A 17696-nucleotide genomic window follows, 5' to 3' on the forward strand; every position below is an offset into this window, starting at 1 on the left:
GTGGGAAGGGTGTTTAGAAAACAAATAAAACTGGGATTTATAAGCTGCACAAAATTAGCTGGTGTGACTGCTTACATTAAATGTCTCCATCCTCCCCTCCTGCAGGTCCAGTGACATCCTCCAGCTTCCTGCAGTTAAAATAAGATTCATGTCATTCTTGATAAGTCTTGTCACAAAGCATACTTCCAACTGCTTTATGAAAGTTAGTTAACAAGATTACAACACAAAACCAAAACTCTGAGATAGAAGCCTGAAAAAATATTTTTTAAAGTATCTTTCCTTGTCTATTAAAAAATATCAGTAATTGGTGAACTAAGAAAAACTGGGAATAAGACTAAGAGAGAAGGAGAAACAGGCAGCAGAGATCTGTTGAGAAGACAGGTGTTTGGTAAATACTACCTGGTGGAGATTATTGATATTTTCCTCTGGTTACAGTGCCTGGTACTTTGAAAGTTAGGGGCCCAGAGGGCAATGCTCACTCCTAAGTGTTAGCAATTCAGCCAAAGTGCCCTTTTTAAGACTTTCTGTTACAGTGTTATAGACTCCACATTTCTTTTAGTGTTCCTGTCACAGAGAGAATGGGGAGATCTGCTTTACAATCAGCACATTGTTTGGGTCCTAGGGTTCTCTGATCAAGCTGCCAGTCAAACATTCATTGAGTTCCTAATTACCTCTAAACTCATACAATAAAAAATAGGAAAAATGAAAAAAAGAAAGGGTATGATTCTTATTCAAGAAAATAATAGTCTAACAAGGAGGAGTACACATAAAACATTTCAAAGGAACAAGCTAAGTTAGTCTATTTTTATGTGTTCCACTACTGGTGGGCTTTGGAAAAAAATGCTCCGATTGATTCCATTCTCATGTAATCTAGTGTGTTAATATGTGTGGGAGAGAAGTTGGCTGGGAGTGGAACTGGGTATCTGTTCCTCATGGCCACCCCCTTCCTAGGGGTCCCTTGCCTTGGGTGAAGATCTGTGTTGGGGTCAGCATCCTAACCCATTTTAACTGGAATTAGGGCTTAGGGGTAATTGAATGGGCTCCTGGCAGAGCCCCATGATTTAGGCATCACTGCTATTGGTCAGCAAGAGAGGTACTGGCTGTTCTCAGCGGGCCATTTCCTGTGGTCCACAACTATTAAAGCTCTTTGCTTTTGTTGATTTAATGGACCCTCTTACATGGAGGTTGGACCTGAAAGTCCTGGCCTGACTCCCTAGTGGTATTGACAGAGTTCTTTGTTTGTTCATTTCTTTGTTTGTTTTGTTTGTTTTTTCTTTCAATTTTATTTTATACTGGTTTTAGTTGTACTGCTTAGTGGTTAGACAATATATACTTTAAATAGTATTTCCCCCAATGTTTCCAGTATCCCAACTGGCATCATACATAGACTACATTTCTTATGCTTTACTGACTTCCCCATGACTATTTTGTAATTACCAGTTTATACTTCTTAAACCCTTTACCTCTTTCACCTAGTCCCCCAACACCCCTGCCCTCTGGCTACCACCATTCCGTTCTGACAGAACCTTTTATGAAGAGCTAGGTGATTCCTTGAGTAGGTTTTGCTCCTGTCCACTTCATCCATCTATGTAGGATCCCTTAGTTCTTGGTCATAACCCTTCCTTATCACTATTTCTCTCCTCCAATATTTCCCAGAATCTGACATTTACCTAGTTTCCAAGGGACAAGAAAAACTAAGCTTTGTTGATCAGATATTTAATTTTTTTTTCTCATTATCATTGTCTCTTAACTGGACTATTGCTTTTGAAAATAGCCAAGAAGCTGACTTTTATTTTCTGGTTCACCTCTGAAGCAATGAAATGTCTGATAACTTTAAAAAGCTATAATTGAAATTAAAGGGAAAATACTCTGATTAGATAGTAAATATATTATCCTTCTTTAGTTATATTGAATCATTTCATGTATCTGCACGATTAAGAAATAAGCCATTTCCCATACCAAACAGACAGACATGTATAGAGAGAAATGAGAAATCAGGAGATCTCCATTCTTGTTTCAGCATATTGGTCATATTAATGTCTATCAGCTCTAGGATCTGATTCCCTAAAAAGTGTGTGTAATAATACACATCATGCCTTCTAGTTGGGAGATAGTACTGGAGTTTAAATCTTCTCCAGTTTTGAATTCAGTCTCTACAAATCAGCTATGAGATTTGCCCAATCATACAATCTTCCTAAGCCCCAGTTCCCTCCACAGGGTTGTGCTTAGGACTACATACATATATATCTCCCTGACACATAAGTCATTCAATAATTGTTAACTATTGTTATGACTACCCTATGCCAGGAGCAAGTAAATTTATACCCCCCAAAAAGTATGGTGTAAACTATAACATTCCACACAATCATTTTTTAGACATTTTATTTTTTTCTTTTCCCTTAAAATCTATTATATATTATCCTGTGCTTGTACACTTCGGCTATAAAATTTTTCCTTTGAATGTAACTTAGTGTTATCATTATGAATATCTACTTGATATATTATGCTAACTCTCACAGAAGCTCTAATTATTTTTGAGTTTGTTCACTTTTAAAATATGTTTTCTCATGTTTCAGCTACTGGAAATAATGCCTCAGTGAACATAGGGGTGTAAAAATCTCTTTGAAATAGTGGTTTATTTCCTTTGGATAGCTAACCAGGCGTGGAATTGCTGGATCATATGGGTCATTATTTTTAATTTTTGAGGAACTTCTTTTTCTGTTTTCTATAATAGTGGCACCCATTTACAGTCCCACCAAGAGTGCACAAAGGTTCCCTTTTCTCTACATTCTCACCAGCACTTGTCTGTTGGTTTTTTGATATATTCATTTTAACAGGTGTAAAGTGGTATCTCATGGTTTTGAGCAAATTTCTCTGGTGATATGTAATGTTGAGTACCTTTTCATGTACCTGCTGGACACTTATTATTTTTATTTTTACACATTTTATTATTGTTCTATTGCAGTGTCCCAATTTTTCCCCCTTTGCTTTCCTACCCCCAGCCTACTCCCTGCTCCCATCAACCCCCACATTGTTGTCCATACTCATGGGTCACTCATACATGTTCCTTGACTAGTCTCTTCCCCTTCTTTCCACCATTATCCTCATTTAAATATATTCTTTGAAAAAATATCTATTCAGGTCCTTTGCCCCATTTTTCATTTGGATTATTTGTTTAGTTCTGTTTTCCTATCAAGTTTTATGAGTTCCTTATGTATTTTGGACATTAATGCTTGACCAGATATGTAGTTTGCAAATATCTCTCCCATTCCAGAGGTCGCCTTTTCATTTTGTTGAGAAGTATTTTAGATTGAATTAGGTGTACCACTTGTTTATTTTTTCTTTTGTTGTTTGTGCTTCGGGTGTCATATTTGTAGAATCATTGCCAAGATCAATATCAGAGAGAGTTCTTCCTATATTTATTCTAGGAGTATTATGTTTTAAAGTCTTACATTTAAGTCCTTAACCCATTTTAAGTTCTTTTTGTGTGTGTGAGTGGTCTAAGATAGGGGTCCAATTTCATCCTCTTGCATATAAATATTTAGTTTACCCAACACCATTTATTTCATTGAGTATTCTTAGCTCTCTTTTCAAATATTAGTTGACCATATATGTGTAGGTTTATTTCTGGACTCTAATTCTATTCCATTGATTTATGTGCCTCTTTTATGCCAATGCAATACCATTTTGATTACCTTGTTTTGTAACATAGTTTAAAATTGGGATGTATGATGACACTAGCTTTGTTTTTTCTTGAAATTGTTTTGAGTATTTGAAGCCTTTTGTCATTTAAGATAAATTTTAGAATTTTTTTCTATTTTTGTAAAACAATTATTGGAATCTTGATAAGGATTGCATTGAATCTATAGATTACTTTTGATAATGTGGACATTTTAAAAATAATTCTTCCAATTCATGAACATGTGATATCTTTCCATTTGTTTGTGTCTTCAGTTAATTTTGTCAATGTCTTATAGTTTTTGCATTATAGATCTTTTCCCTCCTTAAATTTATCCTGTGAATTTTATTGTTCTTGATGCTATTGTAAATGGGATTGTTTTCTTTATTTATTTTCAGATAGTTTATTTATCTTGTGCCTCATTGCTCTAGCTTGGACTTCCAGTATTATGTTGATTAGGACTGATGAAACTGTGCACTCTTTGTCTTATTCCTAAATTTAGAAAAAAAGCCTTTAACCTTTCATTATTAAGTATGATGATCACTGTGGGTTTCTCATAAATGGCCTTTATTATGTTGAAATACATTGCTAATAAACCCAATTTGTTGAAAATTTTTATCACGAATGGATGTTGAATTTTGTTAAATGCTTTTTGTGCATTGATGAGATAATCAGATGATGTTCATCTTTTATCCTATTAATATAATGTATAACATTCATTGATTTGCATATATTGAACCAACCTTGCATCCCAAGAGTAAATCCCTTTTGCCATGTTAGGTAACACATTCACAGGTTCAGGGCATTAGAACATGGATATATTTGTTCTCCTGTCTACCACACCAGTAAAGGAAGATAGTCCAAGAATCCACCAAGTATAAGAGAGGAAGTATTAACTCTAAACAAGGCCAGGCTACAAGAAGCGTGGCACCAACTCAAAAGAGTAAAGACCAAGAAGATATTTCCTGCTTTTTACTACCCCTTACTTCTCTTTCCATGACCCTAAGGAAAAGAAACTTCTATTAGTAAGCTTTGGAGGAGGGGAGAAGTACAAGCTGGGAAAACAGGAAAGAAGTAAATCACTTCCTCTTGCTTTCATATACTGAAATTCCCACCTAGAACCTTGCCGTGTTGAAGGAGAGGTAGAGATTTTATTTTAAATAAAGTTCAGAGTTAATCATAATGAACATAATAATTGGTGACCCAAAGTTACCAGATAATTATTTTTGTATATTTGAAGTGACCTGACAAGTTCATGCCCAGGACTCATCTACAGATAGTAAAAAACTGGCCCCACAAGTAGATCTGAATATGCAGTGCCATTGGGAAAGGAGATGGGAGAACTAACCTGTTTCACTGTTGAACCTTGAAGGTTATGATTCTTCAACATAATGGTTATATAATATAATCCTAACTTTGACTGTTTTATGCACATGAAAAACTTAATGATTCAAAGATGAGAAAGGTTAACATTTGTTTGGACAGTTAAGAAGGCATTATCCTAAACTATAGTTGGAAATTTTAATTTCTGCATTTTCCAAGTAATGGTTTAAGTGCTTGAAAAAGAGAGAGAAGTAAACATAGAAATGAAGAGAAGTAATTACTGATAGTGTAAGCAAAAATAGAAACAACTGAAATGGCAAGATACAGAAACAGTGGTAGCCATATAAAGAGACAGTAAAATGCATGAATTGGCATTGGGGAAAAGAGAATGTATTCATAAAAACAGAAATATAGTTTGAAGGCATTTAGTAAAGGGGCACCCTTAAATGCCCTCTTTATATTAAGGTCATATAACAAAGGCATGTTGATTAAATAGTATGAGTCTTTTGACTGTTCTGTGAAGGCCACTTCTCCCTGCATACCTCAGTTGCCTCTAAAATCTTCATTGTTCTACACCACAATATTATACTCATGCTCATTATATCTTGATCTCATAAAAAAGGAAGGATACTTTTTTGAAAGTATAGCATTCTTGGTAGCAGGAACATGAATAACACACTTTAGAAAAATAGCCATAAAAATTTTCAAATAAAAGAACTGTTTCACTGTTGTAAGCACTTCCAGTATGGCCCCTAATAATTCTCCTCTCCTGAAATTCCTGCCCTCGTTCATTGAATCAGGGTTTGCTCTGAGTGACCAATAAGATAAAGTAGAAGTGATGATGTATGATTTTGGAGGTTAAAAAGTTGTACAATTTCTGCCTTGGTCTCGTGGATCACTTGTTGTGGGGGTAGCCAGCCACTGTGCCATAAGAATGTTCAAGCAGTCCTGTGGAGAGAACCATGTGCAAAGGAACTGTGTTATCCAACCAAGAGCCAGCACTAATTTTCCATGCTCTTGAAAAAGCCACATTGGTAATGGACCGTATAACCCTGGCCAAGTCCTCTGATAACTGTAGCACCACTCAGTATGTAACTATAGCCTCAAACCATGAGACATAAACACCAGCTGAGCCACTACTGGATTTCTGATCCAAAGAACTGTGACAGATTATAAATGCCTGTTTCTGTTATAAATCAATGTTGTGGCATGGTAATAAATATTGAATATATTCATACTTGAAGAGTAAAATATCAATCAGCTATGCAATTAATAGATACTGTACAATTTATTCTACAAATATTACAAGTGACTGAGCTGATAATGTAATTATGTTTTATTTATTTTAATATTGATTTTTTTCATGTCTTAATCTAGTCTACTAAAAGATTAAATGGTAGCTATTGAAAGAAAAATATCTACAAGTCCTCAGGCTGTTAGCAATGGTCACCAAGCTGTTTGATGTATCATTGAATATTTCTAATCTATTTAAATAAGAACTTTATTTCAGCAGAAAAAACAATTTAATGTCTAGAAAAGAAATGATGGATCTTTTAAAAATTATTTCAATTCTTGCAAAAGAGATAGTGATATAGATATACCCATTGTGGTATATTAATGGGTATACAGGGTAGGCCAAAAGCAGGTTTACAATTGTGAGTACATGAAACATAGAGTTTATTCTTGTACTATTATTTATTAATTATTTTATTATTTTCCATACAAACAACTGTAAACCTATTTTTCCCCACCCTGTATATCCTAGCTTAAGTCTGTTGGCCTCTCCTCACAATGACTGGACTACATAGTATGAGAAGAAAAGAAAAGCAGGTAGTTCAGTTAAGCACAATGCAGAGCAAGTAATTCATCTTATGGAGCAATTACCCTATAATTGTTTTCATCCCCCTCAGGGAGAACAGAAATCAGTTCATTTTTACAGTGGAACAACCTGATTATCTCCTCTCTCTCTCTCTCTCTTTTTTAATAAACACTGTTTCCTTCAGCCCCCCCACTTCCAATTTATAAAACATCTTCCATATTTTCCTTCTACGGTTTATCTCTGAAATTTTGACTGCAGATCAAGAGCTCCATAATAGTGGATGGTCCAAAGTGATTGTATCTATTTTCTAAAACTTATGGATGGTTTTGATAGCATTTCACAAATATTCTCAGTTCACTTTACAGTTAAGTCATCACTTTTCATAGTCCTAAACAATTATTTGAGACTCAGCAAATACTTATTTAAATAAAAAATAGAAACTCTAATCAATTACATTATTGAATTTTTATAACATATAAGTACCTATCTAATTAATTTAAGGAATATAACATTTTTAATATAAAGTTCTTGCCTTCTGGAGGTTTACCTTCTAATATTTGATACTAGATACATATATAAGATGATTCTATTTCTGCTGTAGCAACCAAACAAAAGATGCTAAAGATCATACATGCTTATATTAAAAATAAAAGTAGACTAAAAAATAAGGATGGCAGTTTAGATCTAGAAATTAATTTTTGTTTCATTTTTCATGTAATTATTTTTTTATATTTGTACTTGTAAAGTTATTCTAAACATTTTAGTTCCAGGGTAGGTTCCAAAGAACTTAGGTTTAGCCAGACTGAGGTGAGAAAACCTGCCTGATCTTGGGCTGGTCTGGTCAGTCCTTCTGAAGTTAGATTTAGTTCTACATGGAATCTGCCATGTTTAATGGTATTATTCAGACTTCCCGAGGTTATCCCCACAACTTTGTTCAACTTTTAGCTTCAACAAATCAAAAATATAAAGACTACCTGCAATATGTGAAAGAAAAGTGCAAGGTGTACTGTCCAATGTGGTAACCACTAACCATGTGTAAATATTTATATTAAATTAAAAATTCAAGCCCTGAGACGGGCCAGTCTCACTTCAGATACTCAATAGTGGCACCTCATGGACAGTGCCCGTTTTGAACATTTCTATCATTACAGAAAGCTCTATTAGATAGCTCTTAAAATTACATTCTGAAGAATTACTAAATTTTTATATTATTGTAGGCCATGCCTACTTTAGGAGACAGTAAGATAATGGCAATGACACTTCCAACAAGTATTTTAAATAGTAATATGAAAAGGGTAGTTAAGAGAGAAACTGCCTAGAAAAGGACAAAGGGGAGGAGGGAAGGAGCAAGGAAAGACCAGAGAAAAGGAGAAAGGGAGGGAGGGAGAAGTAGACTTTCTATGCCTCAGGCCTTTCTCACTTAAAGGAACAGTAAATTTTAATGACAAACATTGGGACTAAGCTTGTTTGAATCCAAGTAAAATACTCCCTCCTCTAATATTCAGCAGCTTCCTTTGGGATAACTTCAATTGTTCTATTGAATTGGTCTGTCAAGCTGTGACTATGTAAACATAACATAATCTTACTAGGAAAAAAGAATGGTGGTTAGTTCTCCTTGCTGGGTTACACCTTTATGATTGTGCCAAGGGCAGTGACCTGGTATTACCACTTGCAGAATGTTAGCTAAGATAGTCCATGGATACAATAAAAGTGTTCACATCCCTTGTGGTCATATAGATATGGCATGAAAGTTCATTTCTCTAAGTGGACATTTCTCTGTAAGAGTGTAAGTCTAAAATAACTTTACCACTTCATATTAGACTCAGAAATATGATATGATTTTGTGTAATTCATGATGAATTAACAGCCCAGGGAAATTTGCACTTCCAGCCTTCTCTGATAAGCATCGTCTGAGCCTCATAGGTGGAGAGCAATTTTTCATGAATAGACATTATGATGAATTTCCTTTACCTTAGCTTTTTATACATGTGCAATTATTCCACAATTTCAATATACCTGAGGCTAAGGATCTGTTTGCAGAACTTGAGACAAGGTTAGAGAACGTAAACTTGCAGAGTGCAACTAAATGTGCTGTGTGATGTTTGTAATATGCAAAAGTTAATATAACAAAAAAGATAATATTTTTAAATCATTGCTTAAAACATACAGGGAGTGACTTTGTGAGGATTACATGTCTAAGGAGTCGAAGGTCTGGAAAAAATTTTGATGGAGGTAAATTTTATTTTCTAATCTATTCTTTCTCACCTTACTGTTTATTCTTCTTATGAACCCTCCTATTTTCTTTAATTTCTGTGCCCTTGCCAGAAGATGACAAGTTTTACAGGCTGCGCATAGGTGACCCAGAGCTTTTCACTCTTGTTCCTCACCTCAGTGGACATTACCTCAGGCTTTGGATCCCACAAATGTTTATTATCCGTCTCAGGAAGCTGATCATTTAATTTAAAGAAAGATTTACTACCCAGATATTTAAAAGTTAGCATTTGTTTTCATCTCCAGTTAATAGTGAGAATTACAGGAGTGGTAGCAAACGGTTGTGGTCTTTCTTGCTTTCAATGGATAACTTGGGTACCTATTTATTATTATTGTTTATTGATATATTATTCACATTCCATAAATACACACTTTTAAAGTGTAAAATTCAATGTTTTTTAGTTTATTTACAAAGTTTAAAAGCATCACCACTATCTAATTTTGAAGCAATTTTTTCACCCTAAAAAGTAAACTCTGTACCCATTAGCATTCTCTCCCTACTGCCCCCTTTATTATTTGACAACCACTATTCTACTTTCTGCCTCATTGAATTTACCAATTCTGGACATTCCATATAAATAAAATCATGCACTATGTGACCTTTCATTTCCCTTAGCAAGCATAATGTTTCCAAGATTCATCCATGCTATAGTCACTTTTTAGTTGTAATGGATAATACTGCAATGCACATTTATGTACAGTTCTTTTATGAACACAGTTTTTTGTTTGTTTTATCCTCACCAAGGACATTTTTTTCATTGCTTTTAGAGAGAGAGGAAGGGGAAAAGGGATGGAGAGAGAGAGAGAAACATCAGTGTAAGAGAGAAACATTAATTGGTTGCCTCCTGTATGCACTGGGACCAGGAAATCATACGTGCCCCACCTGGGCATGGAACCCACAAACTAGGTATGTTTCCGGACTGGGAATTGAACCCTCAACCTTTCAGTTACAGGATGACACTCCAACCAACTGAGCCACACTGGCCAGGGCTGTGAACATAGTTTTCAATTCTTAGGAGTGAAATTACTGGATGATATAGTAACTCTTTGTTTAACTTTTAGAAACTGCCCAACTGTTTTACAAATATTACGATGGTTCCAATTAATCCCTATCTCCATCAGCACCTCCTACTGTCCTTTTTATTTTTTAATCTTAGCTGCCATAATGGGTGTAAAGTGGTAGCTCGTTATAGTTTTGATTTTCATTAACTGGATGATGTGCCTCTTTTCTTGTGCTTATTGACCATTTGTATATCTTATTTGTAGAAATATATATTCAGTGCCTATGACCACTTTTTAATTGGGTTGCATTTTTATGTTTAAGTTATAGTAGTTCTTTATATATTCTGGTTACTAGATTCTGTTAAATATACTTGTATGTTTTTCAAATATGTTCTCCTATTTTGTGGGTTGTTTTTTCACTTTCTTGATGGTAACCTTTGGACCACAAGTCTTGAATTTTGATAATATTAAGTTAATTTTATCTTTCATTTTGCCTTTGTGCTTGTGCTTTTCGTATCTAAGCAACAATTATCTAATTCAAATTAATGAAGATTTATGTGTCTTTTATATTAAGATTTTTATAATTTTGACTCTCACATTTAGGTCTTTAATTCATTTTGACTTAATTTTTGTATATAGGTTGAGGTAGAGGTTCAACTTTATTTTTTTAAATGTGGATATCAAATTGTCCTAGCACCATTTATAGAAAAGACTATACCCATTAAATAGCCTTGGCACTCTTGTTAAGAATTAGCTAACCATGAATTTAAGCGTTTATTTCTGAGCTCTCAATTCTGTTTAATTAATCTATATATATATTCTTATACCAGTACCACATTGTCTTGATTACTGTAGGTTTGTAGTATGTGTTGCAATTGGGAAGTGTGAGTCCTGCAAATTTATTTTTCTTTTTAAAAGACTGTTCTGGTTATTTTTAATCTTTCAAATTTTCATATGAATTTTATAATCAGTTTGTCAATTTTACAAAAAAATCTAGCTCAGATTTTTATATAGATTATGTTGCATTTATAGATCAACTAGAGGACTATTACCATTTTTAACAGTATTAAGTCTTCCAATCTATGAACATAAAAATTTTTATTTATTTATTTAGGTCCTCTTTAATTTTTTCTAATAATGTTTTATAGTTTTCAATGTACAAATCTTACACTTTTTGTTAAATTTATTCTTAAATATTTTATCTTTTTTGATGCTATTATCAATGGACTTGTTTTTTTAATTTCACTTTTGCATTGTTCATTGCAAGTGCATAGCAATATGATTGCTTTTGTATGTGATCTTGTATCCTGCAACATTACTAAAATTGTGTATTAGTTCTAGATTTACTAGCATGTGTTCATTATTAATATTATTTTGAATACTTTATTGTGATACAGAGTATTACTGAGCAGTTTTAACAGTCATCAACCAACAACATACTCAAAATAACCTCATGTCATGGTTAGGTCTGTATGATCTCTACAATTATAAAGACTAAAACCCGAGAGGTTAAATTACTGACCCAAGTTCTCACATATTATACATGGTCAAGCCAAGATGACAATGGAGATGTGGCTCCCTCTCAGCTAGCCACATGTTCTCTCAGTTATCTCTTCACATGTGTCAGGCCCCAACACTGAAGTTAAGAAAGGGCATAGGACTGGGATATGTTATGGTAGAGTCAATTCTGCTGCTGTTTCTACATTTCTCTGCTAATCTAGAAGTGACATGACAATGTCACTAGTAACTGGTAATAACAGAGATGATAAAAGGGCATTGAAATTAAATTCTCAAATTACCAATTCACCTGATATTATCAAAACTTGAGTCGGTTCAACTTTCTTTGGACTATGGTACTGCCCATTTTATTTAGAGCCAGAAACAAGATATAATGCTTGGGAAGAAAGATATACAGCTTACAAACATAAATGTCTATTATATAAAGATTCCATTTTCAACTGTTCTGTAAAACATCATTTCTTGATTGAATACATGCACCAAAAAATTATTAACATTTATCAGAAAAGATAAGCTCAACTTTATGTATATGGCTTGTTAGACACTAACTCTCTAAGCAGGGTTTTTATCCAGTCTGTATTTTCATAACATTATCTTTAACAGCAATACCCATGGTCTTATGGAAGTTAGGCTGTTCTTACTTTGCTGCAAAATTATAAATACAATTCTGACTTCAATATTTGCTAGTAACTATTCCCCATTTATGGATATTAGATTCATGCTTAACACTAAAATTAGTCAGCCCAAGGCATAAATGGGCTACATTTACTTCTTTTGTCTTTCATGCTAATTACTACCAATCTCTGTAGACTAGTCAAGCATTCAAACTGCCACTATAATCATACTAAACATCACACACACACACATACATGCAAACATACACAATTAACTCACATGCTCAACCTCAAAATTGTATTTTTGTTTTACAATATTACAATTTTACTGAATGATAATGGATGTATTTAATAAAAAAGAAATACATAAAATTTTATATATTCGGATCTTTATAATGCTAATTTTTAAATTTATGCTTCATTATGCTGAAACATGTATATAGTTATGATATTGCTAGATGAAATCTGACATTTTCTATTCCAATAATAAGCCTATTAATGAATATGCAATTGTATATGCATCCAATTCTGGGGTTTCGTTCATTCCCATCTTGGCTCTTCCATTTTCTATGTAACCCTCGGCAAATTGTTCTCATTCTTTGTGATTCAAACTTTATATGTAAAATTGAAGTAATAATTACCATTTATATATTATTTTTTCTGAAAAGATATCATGAGAATTAATGAGATTATTAGTCAGGAGACCTCCAGGCCATTGTCACTGAAAAAATAAGATTATTGGCCTCTGGAAGAAAAGGGATGGGAGGGTTTAGGGGTGAGAGAAGGAAACCTTGATAAAATGTGAGAGCCTGGAAATAGAGCCAGGTAGTGACATCAGCCTTTACAAAACTGGATAAAGGAATAAAATGAGAATGGCAGAGGGAAGTTCTTCTATTTCCCCTTGTTCTAATACAGACTCATCTTCACTAATTCTTCAGCACCCAGTCCATACTAGGTCATACGTGTTTCCTCTGTTCTCCCTTGGTAATCACCAATACCCACTTTCACCATCCATTATTGATCACAAGAGATTGTTAACATGACTTGTTCAGTTTGCTGTGATCCTTAAAGACATGCTGTATCAGATTTGTCCCTAGATCCACAGAATACAGCAGCAGGTCAGGCACATACTAGTGCTCAAAAAACAAACAAACAACAGAGAAAACCAGTATGGATTTGAATGCCAGGAGATTTTGAAATGGTTGAAAGGTGACATTTTTCTTGGAAAGGAGAAGCAGCCTCCTATTCTGTAACAAATATACCATGAACCACATTTTTGGCACTTAGAAATGGATTATCAAGAAAGGTCTTAATCTTATAGTCTTTCATTTCTTTAATTGCCCAACTGCCAAGCCTTATTTTCTATGTTGACAGAGAAGCAGAAAAAACTTTTTATTAAGCTGAAATTGATGTTCAAATAAAAGTACTCAGCACTAACTCTGAATTAGTAATCAATTAGATTAGTCCATATGCTAGATGGTGATGTTTTAGTTAATAGTTTCTTTAATCAGCTAATGATGCAATCCACTAAGCTTGCCTTTTTTACTTTAAACTTCTTAAATGTGACATTATCTAATTATCTTTTAGCAAAATATACACCTAAAAATGGAGAGAGCTTTATTTTTTAGATCTAAGCCCAATTTCTATTTTAGTAAAGAGAAGCAACCTAACCCTTTCACTCACTCTTCTTTCTTAACTTCTATACCTAGAATACAAGCAGTTAAAACCACTTTGTTTCCCAAAGACCTAAGTTCAAAAGCAAATGCCATGTCTTAATAATCATAAATATACCATATGCTGAATAGTTCACTGTAACATGTCTATCTATTATCACTTGGTGCAGGTAACTCATTCCAAAATGCCTGAAGAGACACCAATGGTCTCAATAGTATGTGGTTTTATATGGTTTGTGTGCTTACACAGTTTATAAGGATGGAAGACTCAGTGTTGCCTAATCCATATTCCCAAACATAGATGGAGACTCTGAGACCCGCTGCTCAAAGAGCAGCAATGCACAGGCCACCAGCCGAGCTCTCAATGCCAGTGTCCTGCCTGTCGATCAAGGTTGTTTCTCACTATATCATGCTTCTTCCAATTTTAACATTATACTTTCAAGTATAACTCTGTGAAGTAACGTGATTTCTCCATTCACTCCCTTTGCCACTTGTGCTCATTACTGTATTTAATTAACCAGCAGTAAAGAGGCTTTCAGGCGATACTTCAACTTTTATAGAGACTTTGAGTTAACTCAAGTCAAGTGTTAGAGATTAAATACGTTTGAAAAACAAAGAAGAAATTTTAAAAAGGGATTTAAAAAGCATCTGTCTTTGTAAACATACCACCATAAAGAATTTCTATGATGTGAAGAGCGAGGATCCATGTTTCATTTCAATGACAAAAAACTTCTAATATATAGCAACATTTAGCTATGAAATATGACATGTATTTAAGAAGACAAAGAAGGAAGCATAACATTTTCAATAAAAAGAGAATTTATTTTTTCTGAGAAAAAATGTTAGATCTTCTTAAGTATATAGCTTTATTTTCTCTTTCATAATTATCAGGCTTTTCCTATCTGTTTTTTAAAATAGTTTATTCTTTATTGTATTTTTTTCATTACCATTTATCCCCCTTATACCTGTCTCCACCCCCCTCCTGATTCCCCCCTCCCCCTGCAATCAACACACTGTTGTCCGTGTCCATGAGCCTTTTCTTTTTTGCAGTATCCCTCCACCTCCTAACCACACCCCCAGAGCCGTCAGCCTGCTCCCATCTATCTACCAGTCTGTCTCTATTTTCTTGTTAGTTCAGTTTGTTCATTAGATTACACATTTGAGTGAAATCGTATGGTACTTGCTTTCTCTCTGACTGGCTTATTTCACTTAGCATAATGTTCTCCTGGATATATTTTAAGCTTGCAAAAATATATATATTCATTTTAAAAATTAAGGGCTCTAAGTATCATGGTTTTATATCAAAGTTCGTCCTATGCCAGTAAATGAAAACTCAGAACACAGTTTTTCATGGAATAATATTATAAATGGTACTTAATTTTGCAGGCCAGTTCATGAAAGGCTAGCTTTTAATATCTCAGTACCAAACTTACAAAAGCAGAAATACATCTCCTACAATGACAACAGTGAGGGAGAGGACCTCCCTCTCTCCTAGCAGTTGCAAAATAGTTATATCATAGCTCCCGAGGGGTTCAGATGTAAAGAATATTCATAAAACAATTCATTGTTTCTGGTCTGTTTGTGCAAGAAATAAGTGATGTGCTAATCTTACTTACAGTGTTGAACAATAATTATGAGGTAGGCATACAAATACATATTCACAGACATACAATAGAATATACAATGCAAAATAATGCCTTGTGCTACTCCCGCTTTCTTCAACATATTAAAAAAAAAAAAAAAGAAAGAAAGAAAACTAAATCCATGAACTATTTTTTGAAAAAAAAGAATGGTCACATACAAATCACTTAAACTTTATCTCAGCCTGGTCAGGAAGGTATTATTATGTCCAGTTAACAAAAAAGGAAACTGGACACAATAGGCCCAGTTATTTTTTCTCAGCCTCTTAGCGCATAGGTGGAAGAACTCTGATTCAAACTCTGCCTGACTCCCATACCCAACATTGGTTCTTCTGCCAACTCCAAAGGCTGCTCTCAAACGCTGGTAACTAAAAGATCCAAGGACACATTTAAACAAAAGACAAATAAAGCATGAGGAAAGTTCTCTCTATATAGATTTATGTGACCCTAGCAACAAAACACACACGCAAAAGGGGGAGAAATCAACTCTAAATGATAATTATATTAATTTCTCTGAGGGCATAAGCAGAATTTTTAATACCACATAATTAAAGACATCAGTATAACTACCTGCCCTAAGTTTCGGATCTAACCACCAGAGTGGAGCTAAAACCAATTTATCCATTCTCCAAAGTAGAGCCTACCAGCCAATAATGTCTCAAAGAAATAGAAAAATATTCAATTTAAACATAAACATCATAGTTTAGAGATAGTGGTGCTGATGTGGATCCTTAAAAATAAAAACACCCAGAATAACTAACATATCTTTTCTTTTTTTTGACAAATGACAGTTATTTTATAACTTTAATGTTTATTTAACTTGCACTGAAAGAAATTTCAGGGGTCTGAAATTGAACTTAACACTTGACATTATGCTACATTACAACTCCATTTTTGCTCCAGCACACCTGTTTTCCATCATTGTGATGCATAGATTGTTTAAATGTTTACAAGTCCAGAGGATAAATATCCATTTGTAAAACTATTGTTTTCTTTAAACTTTAAATTACAGTGCATGTCAAATTATCATTGCAATATATAAATTTCAAGACCAGAAACAGACTTTTATTTATGTTATTACTTCTAACCTTTTATTAGTATCTGCATTCAGAACTTGTTGACTTATTTTTTAAGCATTTTATTTAGTGTTGGTAATTGTTCTCTAGGCCCTGTTTCTTAAGTTTATGGTATAGAAAGAAAAAAACAGAAGAATTTATTTATAAATTCCCAATATCTTACTAACTCCATAAAAAAAAGGAGGAAATGTTTACTTTTTTCTAAAAAGAGGGCACTTCAAACACTAGAATAATTTTAAAATATTAATAATAATAAATACTTTACCATATACTCAGAGATTTTACTAATCAACATGCCAGCAGAGGTTAGGGTGTTAATGAGCACCCTCTGCAGTCGGGACCAGTGCAGAAACTACATCAGGCGGCATAGCCATGGAAATGTGTTATTGGGACCACAGTTGAGGGAGACCAGGATATGCCATACTGGCAAAGGGATAGTGAACTGACTGCTTCATTGGGGAATCACTGAGTTAGAGTCATTTAACTCCCTACAATTGGCAAATTCTTGTTCCTTTAATTTCCTTGTGGAAGCCAATGAAGCAGAAGATCCTTCTCCATCACAATTCTTACAGCGAATAATTAAATAAGTGAAAGAATAGTAGTCATTCGAAAGATTGATGGTTAGAAGAAGTGATTTGCAGGTATTGACTCCTTGGAACCAGAGGAGAAAATCTGGCTGGAAATTATAAGGCTTTCTCAAATCAAGAACCTTGTGAGTGGGCTCTCTCTGGGCACGCAGTAATCCTTGCAAGGGGCTTCTGTGACTGCAGGATAGGAAGTAAAAGACAATCCTAGGAAGATGTGCACACCCTGTAAAGATGGCAAAATAAGCTTATGCATGTAGCAGTTGGGCCTGATTTATTCCCCATCTTCTTGGGGACGTTTGGGGAAGGCTCTCTATGCTATTCTGTCATGGTAAAGCAACTTGAACTTGAAGACAGTCAGAGACTGAATGGAATCAGGAGAAAGGAAGGAGGAATACATGTGACACAGAAATGGAAATGTAAGGATTGAACATTATTTGTAGGAAGCACCATTCCTGGGTTAGTGGGAAAATAGACAACTGTTTGGTAAGGATTGC

Source organism: Furipterus horrens, unplaced genomic scaffold (assembly GCF_987537825.1).
Source record: "Furipterus horrens unplaced genomic scaffold, mFurHor1.1.pri manual_scaffold_4, whole genome shotgun sequence".
Taxonomy (NCBI): domain Eukaryota; kingdom Metazoa; phylum Chordata; class Mammalia; order Chiroptera; family Furipteridae; genus Furipterus; species Furipterus horrens.